This window comes from Camelus bactrianus, chromosome 16, assembly GCF_048773025.1.
Source record: "Camelus bactrianus isolate YW-2024 breed Bactrian camel chromosome 16, ASM4877302v1, whole genome shotgun sequence".
In the NCBI taxonomy this organism is placed as follows: domain Eukaryota; kingdom Metazoa; phylum Chordata; class Mammalia; order Artiodactyla; family Camelidae; genus Camelus; species Camelus bactrianus.
The window spans coordinates 8,356,795-8,367,923 of record NC_133554.1 but is presented as its reverse complement, the minus strand read 5'-3'; positions in this window follow the sequence as shown (position 1 = coordinate 8,367,923).

The following is an 11,129-nucleotide window of genomic DNA, read 5'->3' as shown; positions in this document are numbered from 1 at the left end:
GTGCTTACAGCTCAAATTGAGTGCCAAAATCTGGGAGGGACTCCTCCTGTTGATAAGACAGAGGAGCCGGACAGAAAAATCTACGAGGAAGTTATTCCTTGAATCAGAGGATATCTGAAAAAAGGAAATGCTTGGCATCTCCCTGATCCTCCCTGTTGTATCGTTTAGTGTTTTATATTTTCTTCCATGTTGTTTCTGATGTCTCTTTCCATTAAATTTTCTCTCTCTTTTTATGAAAGTTTTTACATCCTCCTGTGTTTTATTTATTTTATTTTTTTTATTGGAGTACAGTCAGTTTATAATGTTGTATCAGTTTCTGGTGTACAGCGTCATGCCTCAGTCATACATAGACATGTATTCATTTTCATACTCTTTTTCATTACAGATTACTACAAGACATTGAATACAGTTCCCTGTGCTATACAGAAGACACTTCTTGTGTATCTATTTTATATATAGTAGTTAGTATGTGCAAATCTTGAACTCCCAATTTATCCCTTCCTATCCCTTCTGTGTTTTAGATGGCATGGTTTAAATCCTGGTAGTGGTTGCTTGTAAGTGTCGCAAAAATATTCTTTAACTTGTCACCTTGCCTCTTTCTGAGAAACCTCAGACTGCCTGTCATCCCAGAAGCCTTCTTTGAGGGGTTTTGTACAGATGGTTTATGATGCTTAGCTTTATGGCTTATGGCAACCTGACCATCTGATCCTGTGATAAAGATTGAACTATTTGCTCCAATTCATAAATCCCTCCTGCCCTTTGCTATATCATTTTGTAGCCTCTCCCACTAGAGGTATATTCTACCTCCCACCCTATGGGCACAGTGGAAGGTGGGCAGAATTGGCAATATTCCTGTTCTGGGCCTCAGTCTCAAGAGGCTTTGTGTGTTGCTACTTGACATCTTGTGCCCCATCGTTGCAATGGAGAAACATGCCCGAGTTAGCCCACTGGTAAAAGGAAGGCATAAAGTACAAGGAAAAGCCCCTGATCAGATCCCAGCCCACATCAAGTGACTTTCAACAAATCCATATACGTTTGGGTGAAGTAAATGCTTGTCTTTGTAAGTCACTAAGACTTTGTGGGGTTTTGTTTTCCGCAGAAGTACAACTGTAGGGAGCAGTAAGGGTTATGAAGAAAAAGAAAACAAGATAAGGAGATAGATGGACAAGTATGGAGAGCTATTTAAATATTGATTTTATTTATTTTATTTTAAAAAAATTTTTATTGAAGTGTAGTTGGTTTACACTGTTAGTTTCAGGCTTACAACAAAGTGCTTCAGTTATATATATACACATATATATTTTCTTTTCAGATTCTTTTCCATTATATTTTGTTGCAAGAAATTGAATATGGTTCCCTGTGCAATACAGTGCGTCCTTGTTGTTTGTCTGTTTTATATATAGTAGTGTGTATCTGTTAATACTCAACCCCTAATCCCCTAAACACCTCCTCACCCTTTCCCCCTTGGTAACCACAGGTCTTTTTTTCTATGTCTATGAGTCTGTTTTTGGTTTGTAAATAGAATTTGTATCTTTTTTTTTCAGATTACACATATAAGTGATATTATATGATATTTGTCTTTCTCTGTCAGACTTACTTCACTCAATGTGATAATCTCTGGGTCCATCCATGTTGCTGCAAGTGGCATTATTTCATTCTTTTAATGACTGAGTATATTCCATTTTCTATACACACACATGTTCTTTATCCAGTCATCTGTTGATGGACATTGAGGTTGTTTCCATGTCTTGGCTATTCTTGGCTATTGTAAATAGTGCTACTATGAACAGTGAGGTGCATGTGTTTTTTTGCCCAGGAGTGGGACTGCTGGATCAGATGGTAAGTTTATTTTTAGTTTTTTAAGGAACATTCATACTGTCTGGAGGGCTAGTGTAGTTAGGGAGGTCAGGGAAGGTCTCTCCGAGGCAGTGACCTTCAACAAGGAAGTGAGATTTGGGAGGAAGAGTGATCCAGTGATGGCAATGGCAAGTGCAAAGGCCCTAAGGAAGAAAACTTAATATACTATAGGCTCAGCAAAGAACACCAGAGTCGTTGGAGCTCGGGAAGTGGGGAAGAGCTGTAGAGGGGAGGCGGGGCTCTAGCCCACTTGGTCACTGTTAAGAGTTTGAGGGCTGTCGTAGGTGTGATGGGGCAGCCCCCCGGAGAGTCTGGAGCAGGGATTGATGTGATCTGGTTCAGGTTTTACTGTTACCCTTTGTTACAGGAGAATGGATTGAAGGAAGGCAAGATAGGAAGTCAGGAGATGAGTGAAGAGCTTACTGTAGTAGCCCAGGTGAAGGATAGTGATGGCTTGAACTGTGGGGTAAAGGCAGAGGTGGGGAAGAGTGATCAGATTTGGGGTAGAGTTTGAACGTAAAGCCATTGGGATCTGCTGAGGGGTTGCGTGCATGGAGGAACTCTAAGATTTGGACCCAGTGATGGAAGAAGTGGGGCCATTTATAAACACAAGGAAGCATGGGGAAGACAGATGTTGGGGGGCAGGGGTGGGAGAGGGAGTGTACTCAGAGAAAAGAGAGTAAAGCAGGGAGAGACATGCAAGAGGAGCAGGAGACAGCAAAAGACCCCCAAGCAAGCTGGGAGGAAAACGAGGAGAGTGTGATGACCTGGAAGCCAACACAGTGCTTCAAGGAGGGGGTGCATCTAACAACTCTGTTAAATGCCACTAAGAGGGTGAGTACTGACCATTTGGTTGTGCTTTATCTCCATAAGTATCCTTTCATCAGAATGGTTGGGATGTGAATAAGAGGAAAGTATAACCAGACATTTGAGGAATGCATTTAACAAGAAAGACCAAGAAACAAACAGAAAGAGGAAATTGTGGGTAATAGACATTGTAAGAAGCACTGGTGGAAAGATGAGGAAGTTCTTTTCTGATTGCTTCTCTTTTCTCTGTAAAATAAGAATTAAGATCACGAGCTAAGGATGGGGGTTGCAGTGTTGCCATCTGAGGCAAGAGAGGGTATTTCAGAGGGCAGAAGAGCGTATTGAGCAGGGAAACCATAGGACTGTTGGGGATACCAAGAGCCTACTTGTGATCTATCATTACACATTCAAGGGGAGATTTATCAGCACAGTTGTTTATCCCCAGCCATGCTCAGTAGCTCAGGGAAAGTCTCACTGTTGGTGGAGTTTGGTTTGACTCTTCTTGCAGTTTTGCAAGTAAGATGGCAGGAGAAGGACAAGAGAATTGAGAGTGTATGCAAAGGAATCATTATAGCCATGGACAATTGGATCTAAACTGGATGATGTGGGAATGTGAAGACATGAAAAGTGTGATGGACAGTGAAAATGTGGAGAGGTCAAAGGGCTAAAGAACCCAAAAGTTTGAAGGATTGATGCTGGGGAATCAGAAGATTGGAAGTGGTACAGTTACTGACAATGACAGGGCTCGAGGGTTTGGCGTTTGGAGGGTGTGGCTGAGGTGGGATGGAAGAGAAGAGTACAAGGAACCAAGAGGTGGGGGTGTTGGGTGGATTGTCTGGGTGGATGTCTGAGTTACACAGACGAAGACAATGCTTAATGATGGAGACATAAACATAAGCCAAATACTTAAGCCCTTGATGATGCCGGTAGATGCTGGAAGATGACTGCAACAAGGACGGGCATGGTCTGTTGGCACGTACTTCAAAGGGGCTGGCGTTTTGAAGGGAGGAGAAATTTTTTGGAAGCAAAAACAGTGGGTAAGAAAGACAACTGCCTCACCTCAGCGTCTGTGGAATGTGGGAAAACAAACAAACAAGTACCCCTTCAAAGGGTTGCCAGAGAAGAGTGGCTTCGGAGGAGAGCTATGTTAATAAGCCCAAAAAGGCAAAGGGAAAACTAAGAGAAGAGGTTGATTATTTGGGGGATCTTGTTGATCTTAAGTCCCAGAGGGTCCAACAAAAGGATCTGGGGCAAGAAAGGGAAGAGGTAGGAGACTGAACCCAAGAAGGGATGAACAGAGTCATCTGGGGATAAGTCAAGGTGACAATGGGTGCCCTGATAAGTGTGGACTTCCGACGTGCCTACAGTCAAAGGAGATTTATGGCACAATGTCTCTTTGTGAAATGTAGTTAGTTGTTTGTAGTCTCTGTCTCGGGGTTGAACTTTTAGGCAGTTTGCAATAATGGTAACAACATACAGCATCTACTGAATACTTAACTATGCTGAGGAGTCTTCTGAGCACGTGCATTTATTTCCTTCATCCTCATGAGAACCCTATTACTATCCCCATTTTAAAGGGAAACAGACACGTTGAGGTTGGTCAATTGCTCAAGGTCATGAAGGTCGTAAGTGGGGGGCCTGGATTTAAACTCAGGCTGTCTGAATGCGGAATAGTGATCTTACCAGGAAATCGTGGATCTGTCTTTGTGGTCCCCTTAAATTCCTCCATGTATCTTAAAGAAAATTTGGGTGTGTCTGATTCTTTGCATGGTCAATCATCAAGGGAAAAAGAGCTTTCATAATGAGCCTTTCTATCTGTCCTAGGAAATGATGTCGTTTGCCAAGAAGCCGTAGGGTATAGAGGTTGGAACTGCATATTCTGGAGCCAGATTGCCTAGGTTTGTTTCCAGGCCACCCTACTTGACCTTGGTTAAGGTGCTTAGTCTCCCTGGGCCTCAATTTCCTCATCTGTGAAATGGGGGATAATGATAATAAGAATGTGCAGTTTTGTTGGGAGAATTAAATTGATACAAAGTTCTTAGAATACTGCCTGGCACAGAGTAAACACTATATCAGTATTTGCTGCTGCGTTTTTCATGCTAGGCCAATATAGCGTCGATCTCAGAAGGGCTTCTCCAGGGTTCTGGATCTGAATCTGCCTGGGTTCGAACCAGCTTTGTCCAAATTGGTCACCCATGGTCTATCTCTCCGCAACTGATTGAGCAGCTAGAGAGAAAATTAGCAAGGATATAGAAGAATTCAACACACCATCAACCGACAGGATGTAGCTGATACTGACTGGTCAATTACTCCACCCAACAACAGCAGAATACATATTCTTTTCAAGAACTCATGTAACATATGTCAAGATAGACCCTGTCCTAGGCTACAAAATGAACCCTAATAATTTTAAAAGAATTGAAACCATAGTGTGTTTTCTGACCACGATGGACTCAAACTAGAAATCACTGACAGAAGGATAACAGGAAAGTCTCCAAACACTTGGAAAGTAAACAAACCCATGGGCTCACTAGCTGGTCGGTACCAACGAGGGCCGTTGTGGGCAACAACCTGTAGCTTACTGGTCCTTGTCTCACCTGTGTGATGCTCCCAGTGTGAAACTGACAGCTTCTAAACCTGCCAGTCATCCATGTGCCAGTGCCATTTTTGGGGTTCTTTGGGGTTCTCAATGCCCCCCAAAGCCACATTGTGTTCCCAGAGAAGTGAGAGGAGCCCCTTCCATGTGTGACTTTGCTTCCTGGGCTCTAGGTGCTGTGAGGTTCGTGCCCCATGGTTTTCCAGCGGCTCCTTTGGCCTCTTCCTGTGGTCCCTCTCTTCTAGGCCTCAGATCTGAGTTCGTCACGCTGGGATGGGACTACCATTCCACACAGACCCATGTTGCCTCCCTCGTCCTACGCTTCTACCCAAGTCCCGACAATCTGCCTTCCCTCTTCCTTGGCTGGAACCTCCATGCGAAGTATCTCAGGCATGTCAACTCCCCACCAACAGGCAGGCCCAGGAAGTCTTGGGTCCCAAACTTGGATACCTTCTACTTCCTCCTTCATTTATAATAGAGAAAAATTAGGAACTGCCTAAATGTCCCACGGGGACATGTCACATTCACAGAGTAGACTAATACACAGCCATCCATGAAAAGAGACTGTCTAATGACATGTAAAGCTGTTCCTGACATATTTTTTATCTTTTTATTTAAAAAAATTTTTTTATGTAACTGTTTTATTAAAAAAGCGAGCTTTACAAACTACTATATATAAAATATATAAACAAGGTCCTATCATAGAGGACAGGAAACTATGTTCAATATCTTGTAATAACCTATAATGAAAAAGAATATATGTATGCATAATGGAACCACTATGCTGTACACCAGAAACTAACACAACACTGCAAATGAACTATACTTCAATTAAAAAAAAAAGCATATAAAGGAAAAAAGCAAAGTAGGGGGAGAGTAGAATTCAGTGCTAGAGTGTGTGCTTAGCATGCACAAAGTCCTGGGTTCAATCCCCAGTACCTCTCTTAAAAATAATAAACCAACAAATCTAATTACCCACCCCCCAAAAAAGAAAAAATGCAAACTAGTTAGCATGATGTACAGTATGATTAAAGTTTGTAAAACTATGTACATTCTAATGAAAGAGACAGTAAACACACCAAAATGGCAACGGTGGTTATCGCTGGGTGTTGGGATTGAGCGTCATTTGAACTTTCGTTTTAGTATTTTCTGTATTTTGTAAGTTGCCCAATTGTTGCGTCCAGTTTGCCTCTCTCTCACTTATCTATCCTCTCAAGTTGGCCACCCCCATGCAATTGAATACTCTCATGTCTTTTTCGTGAAGTACTGGGTACCCTTCTTCACCCTGATCTTGCTGCAGAAAGACGTGTTACAGCTCAGTTGTGACAGGATCCTAGATCCAGGCGAGAGACCAAGCAGCACTCACAGAGGTGGAGAACTCAGGTTTACTACACCAGCAGACACAAAGGAATTAACACCCCAAGCTCTGGACAGTATCTGTGGGTTTACACAGGCTTTATAGGCTGCCGGTTTACACTTTGCAGGATTATATGCAAATAAGGTATAACAAAAGTTGACTAATTAGGAACAAGCTTTGTAGAAATGGACCAGTCAGGAGGGAGAGAAATAACCAATCAAGAATGAGGGAAATGTACCAATCAGGAGTGAGGGAATTGTACCAATCAGGAGTGAGAGAAACAACCAATTAGGAGTGAGCCCCATGCAAATGAAGTACTACGAATGGACCAATCAGGACTGAGGGAAATGGACGAATAGAATTCTAGGGGTAAGTTCCACTTTCCTAGAAGTAAGCCTTTTCAGAGGCAAAAAGTGAGAGAGCTGCTGGGCCAGGGAACCTGATGGTGCTGGCAGGAGAGTAGTGGCCCTGCTTGGGGGTCCTGCTGGTCTTTTCTATGGGGCTTCCCAACTGAATCTGACCACCCTTTCTTGTTTCTGCTACCCAGTTTTCTTGCTTCCCTCAGCACTTCTCCCTCTCCTGGCTGGCTCCCCTTTCTCTGATCATCTTTATGTTCACCAGGATTCTGTTTTTAAGGTCTCTCCTCTCTAGGCCCCTCATTCACTCTCCTAGTTCTATGAGTCCCCTGTCCACTGCCTACCAGAATCTCCACCAGGAGATCCCACAAGCATTTCAAACTTAACAAGTCCCACCCTGAATTCAATACCTTCCACTCCCACCCCTTCCGACCACTCTAACTCTACCCCCTCCTCTTCCAGGGTCCCCACTTCCTTCTCTCCAGTTGCCCTGGCCAGGAACCAACGAGCCATCCTTTATTCCGTCACCTCCACTTGGCCTTCCCTTTGCCTCCAATTCATTGATCATCACCTGTTATTTCTGCTTCATCATTAGCCCTAGGACTTACCTGTTTCTCTCCAATATCAAGGCAGCATCAGCTCCTGCCTGTATTATAACTAAAAACTCCTGGCTGATCTGTCTCAAGTCTTACCCTCTCTTAGTCCATTTTCCCTCCAGCATAGTAGGAATATCTTTCTAAAATTTCTGTAGTAAATACTGAGTGGCTGTTACATCCTAGCACTGTGCTAGGACACAGTTATAACCAGACAGACAAGGTCTCCCCTTTCATGGGATTTACTTGTGAGCGTGTGTTGGAGGAGGAGGGGTAATAAACATACATAAATGAATGACATAATAAAATAACTGTGATAAGTGCTCAAAGAAAATGAAAGAATAATGTGATGGAAAGTGATGGGAATAGCAAGTCCCATCTCATTCGAAGCTCCAACCATATTGAACATCATGTAGTTTCTCCCAAGTGCCTTGCTTACCTTTGCCTCAGGGGCTTTGCACAGGCTATTACTATTTTTATCTCTTCTTTACCTAGCTAACTCTACTTGTCCTTCAGGGCTGAGATATAATTTCTTCCAGGAAGCCTTCCCTGATATCCTAGGGCTGTCTTATCTGCCTCCTCTGTGTCTCCAAGAGTCTTTCATCATCACCCAGTCATACTGTAGTGTAATTTTCCTGTTACTTCTCTGTTTCTTCTAGGCCTCCCTCCAAGCCAGTGACTTTCAGATGTTTTGACCATGGTATGTAGGAAATATATCTTATATCGTGATGCAACACATACACACATAGAAGCATGTATTGTGTGTATAAGTGGAACAAATGTTTCACAAAACAATATTTGCTCTTACTACATGTGACACACCTAATCTTTTTAATTTTATTTCAATAAAAAGAGAATGTTGTTTGAGGCCCACTAAGTTGATTTTATGTCCCCCACAAAAATCTCATAAACCTGCATTTTGAAAATCTTGTCTTGAACCAGGAGTCAGCAAAACTTTTTCTTTTTTTTCTTTTTCTTTTCTTTTCTTTTTTTTTACAGCTTGACTAATTTTTATGAAGTTTTGTTGGTTTTTTTTTTGAAATATACTCAGTTTACAATTTTGTGTCGATTTCTGGTGTACAGCACAGTGCTTCAGTCATATATATATTTATTTTCATATTGTTGGGATTTTTAAATGTGTTTCTTGTTGCTAATTTTCTGTTGTTTGGTTTTTGTTTTGTTTTGTTTTGTTTTAGCAAACCTATGATGAGCCTATTAGTCAATATTTTAGGCTTTGTTGGCCAAATAGTTTCTGTCACAAGTACAGCACTCAGACCCTGCTGTTTGAGTAGCCACATGAAAGGAGCCATAGACCATTCATAAAGAAATGGCTGTAGGTCTATTTCAATATAAATTTATGGATACTGCTATTTGAATTTCCTCTTTTGATTTCTTGGCTTGAGGCCACACAAAAACAGGTGGTGGGCTGGATTTGGCCAGAGGCTATAGTTTACTGACCCCTGCAGTAGATGGTAAACTTCATGTTGGCAGGGACCACTCTCTTGTCTCTTCCCCATTGCAAGTCTAACTCAAAGCCATGTGTGCATTCAATCAATATTTAGTAAGTGAATTAGTAAAGAATACAATTTGTGAATTAAACATTTGTATTACTAAAGTGCTGTGTGTTCCTGGAAGAAAAATGAGCAGGACAGCTAAATAAAACAAATAAACAAACCCTGAGTAATCCCACCACTCAGAGATCACAATGTGCTTTCATAGTTTTATGAAGGAGAGGGCAGGAAATGAGGGAGGTTATTTTCGGGCCAAGAGAGTGGTGAAAAGTTCTATTTCCCCTCAATCCATCAGGGACCTAGGCTGCCCTTTTGTGACTGTACTGGGCATGCAGGGCACTAGGAAGGCTTAGCAGGGGTGTGTACCCTCATCTGGGATCAAGGAAGTCCTCCCCAACAAAGGAAATGACCTTTAGGCTGATAAGGATTCAGTTGTGCAATCAAACAGGGAAGTTCCACACTGAGAGGGTATGGTGTCTTCATTCCCAGCTCTGGCTCCAGGATAGAGGGGGGGCAGGAAGTGGTGTGAGATCAGCCTGGGGAGGCTGGCAAGGGGCCACATGAAAAGGGCCTTGCCATCTAGCTCTAACTGCCAGTTGACAGGAACTAAATATGGATGAACATATTAAAAAAGAAAACACCCTGAGGAAAATAATCAGCCAGAATGAGGAACATTCTACAGGACAAATGATTTAGTTTCTCGTTGAATCAGTGGGTTGAAAATAAAAACAGAAAAGGGAAGGAGGTCTGTTATGGAAAAAAAGAGACTTAAGAGAAAGGTATGACAACCAAAAGCCATGTGTGGATCTTATTTATTTCTTAATTGGAAAAAGCCACCTGTAAAAAGCATCTTTGAGATAATTGAGAAGACATGAATATGAAGTGGGTATTATGAAATTAAAGAACAATTGTTCATTTTATTGGTTATGATATTACTGGCATGGTGGTTCGTTTTTTAAAGCCCTTATTACTTATAGATACATATGAGTGAGATAACTGATGTCTGGGGTGTGCTTGAAAATGCTCTGGGAAAAAGCTGGGGGGGGTTATATTGTGATATAATAAGAAATATATATTTGGTCTTTGTCCCAGGTTCCTGGCTAAAAAGCTTGTGAAGCCCTTGGAATTTCCTAAGTGGCAGGGGTGAGAGGAGTGTCTTTTGTTACTCATAAAAAGCTCCTTTCAACTACATCTGGGTTGATGCTAACGAGGTGACTCTTGGTGGGCCCCTGTGTAGCTTCAGGATTATTCCCCAGGAATAAACTGTGTGTCTGAATGATGGACATCCACCTGTGACTGTTTAATAGGGAACTGTGGACCCTGTATCAACCCAAATATGCTCTTCTGCCCCGCAGAATTTACAAACACAGATATTGCCCCTAAATTAGTCACTCTCAGAAGCCATTTTAGTAGAAGTTCTTCAACAAGCTGATGATACCAATCCACAAAATGAAGCAACTCCTTCACAACTCGATTCCTGGTTTCGTTAGTTTGTTGGTTTTGTCCTCCTCCCGTACTGACAACCTTGGTGACCACAGAGGCCTTAGAGATACTTTCTGTTCTAGCGTAATTTTTCACTCTTTGTGGATAGCTTTGAGGCTAGTGGCCAAAACTCAGACTGACCCAAATCTGACCTTAGTGTAGCATCAACGTCCAAACCAGAACTCTTTTAAAATTTCATTCGTACCATTACAGATAATAACTGAGCGAATCATGGGGTTGTATATTTCACTTTTTGCCCCGTTGGTTTGCATTGCCTTATGCATCTAGTGAAACTCCTTCCTGGGAGTTGAATCCAACTCTAACTATCCACTGAGGACCTTTATCCTTAGTAACGGCAGCACAGCTGCTTTCCATGCTGTGGATGACCACGTGGCCACTCAGGTATCAAAGTTTCCTCATCTCCCACTTTCTTATCCTTTCTCTTCCCCAACCACATATTTCTGTGAGCCAGGGCCAGTCTAGCAAATCTCAGTTCTGACACCAATTATTAGTTATTTTTACTATCAGCAAATAGATGGGGTTTCATTTCCCCCTTAACACTAACCAATT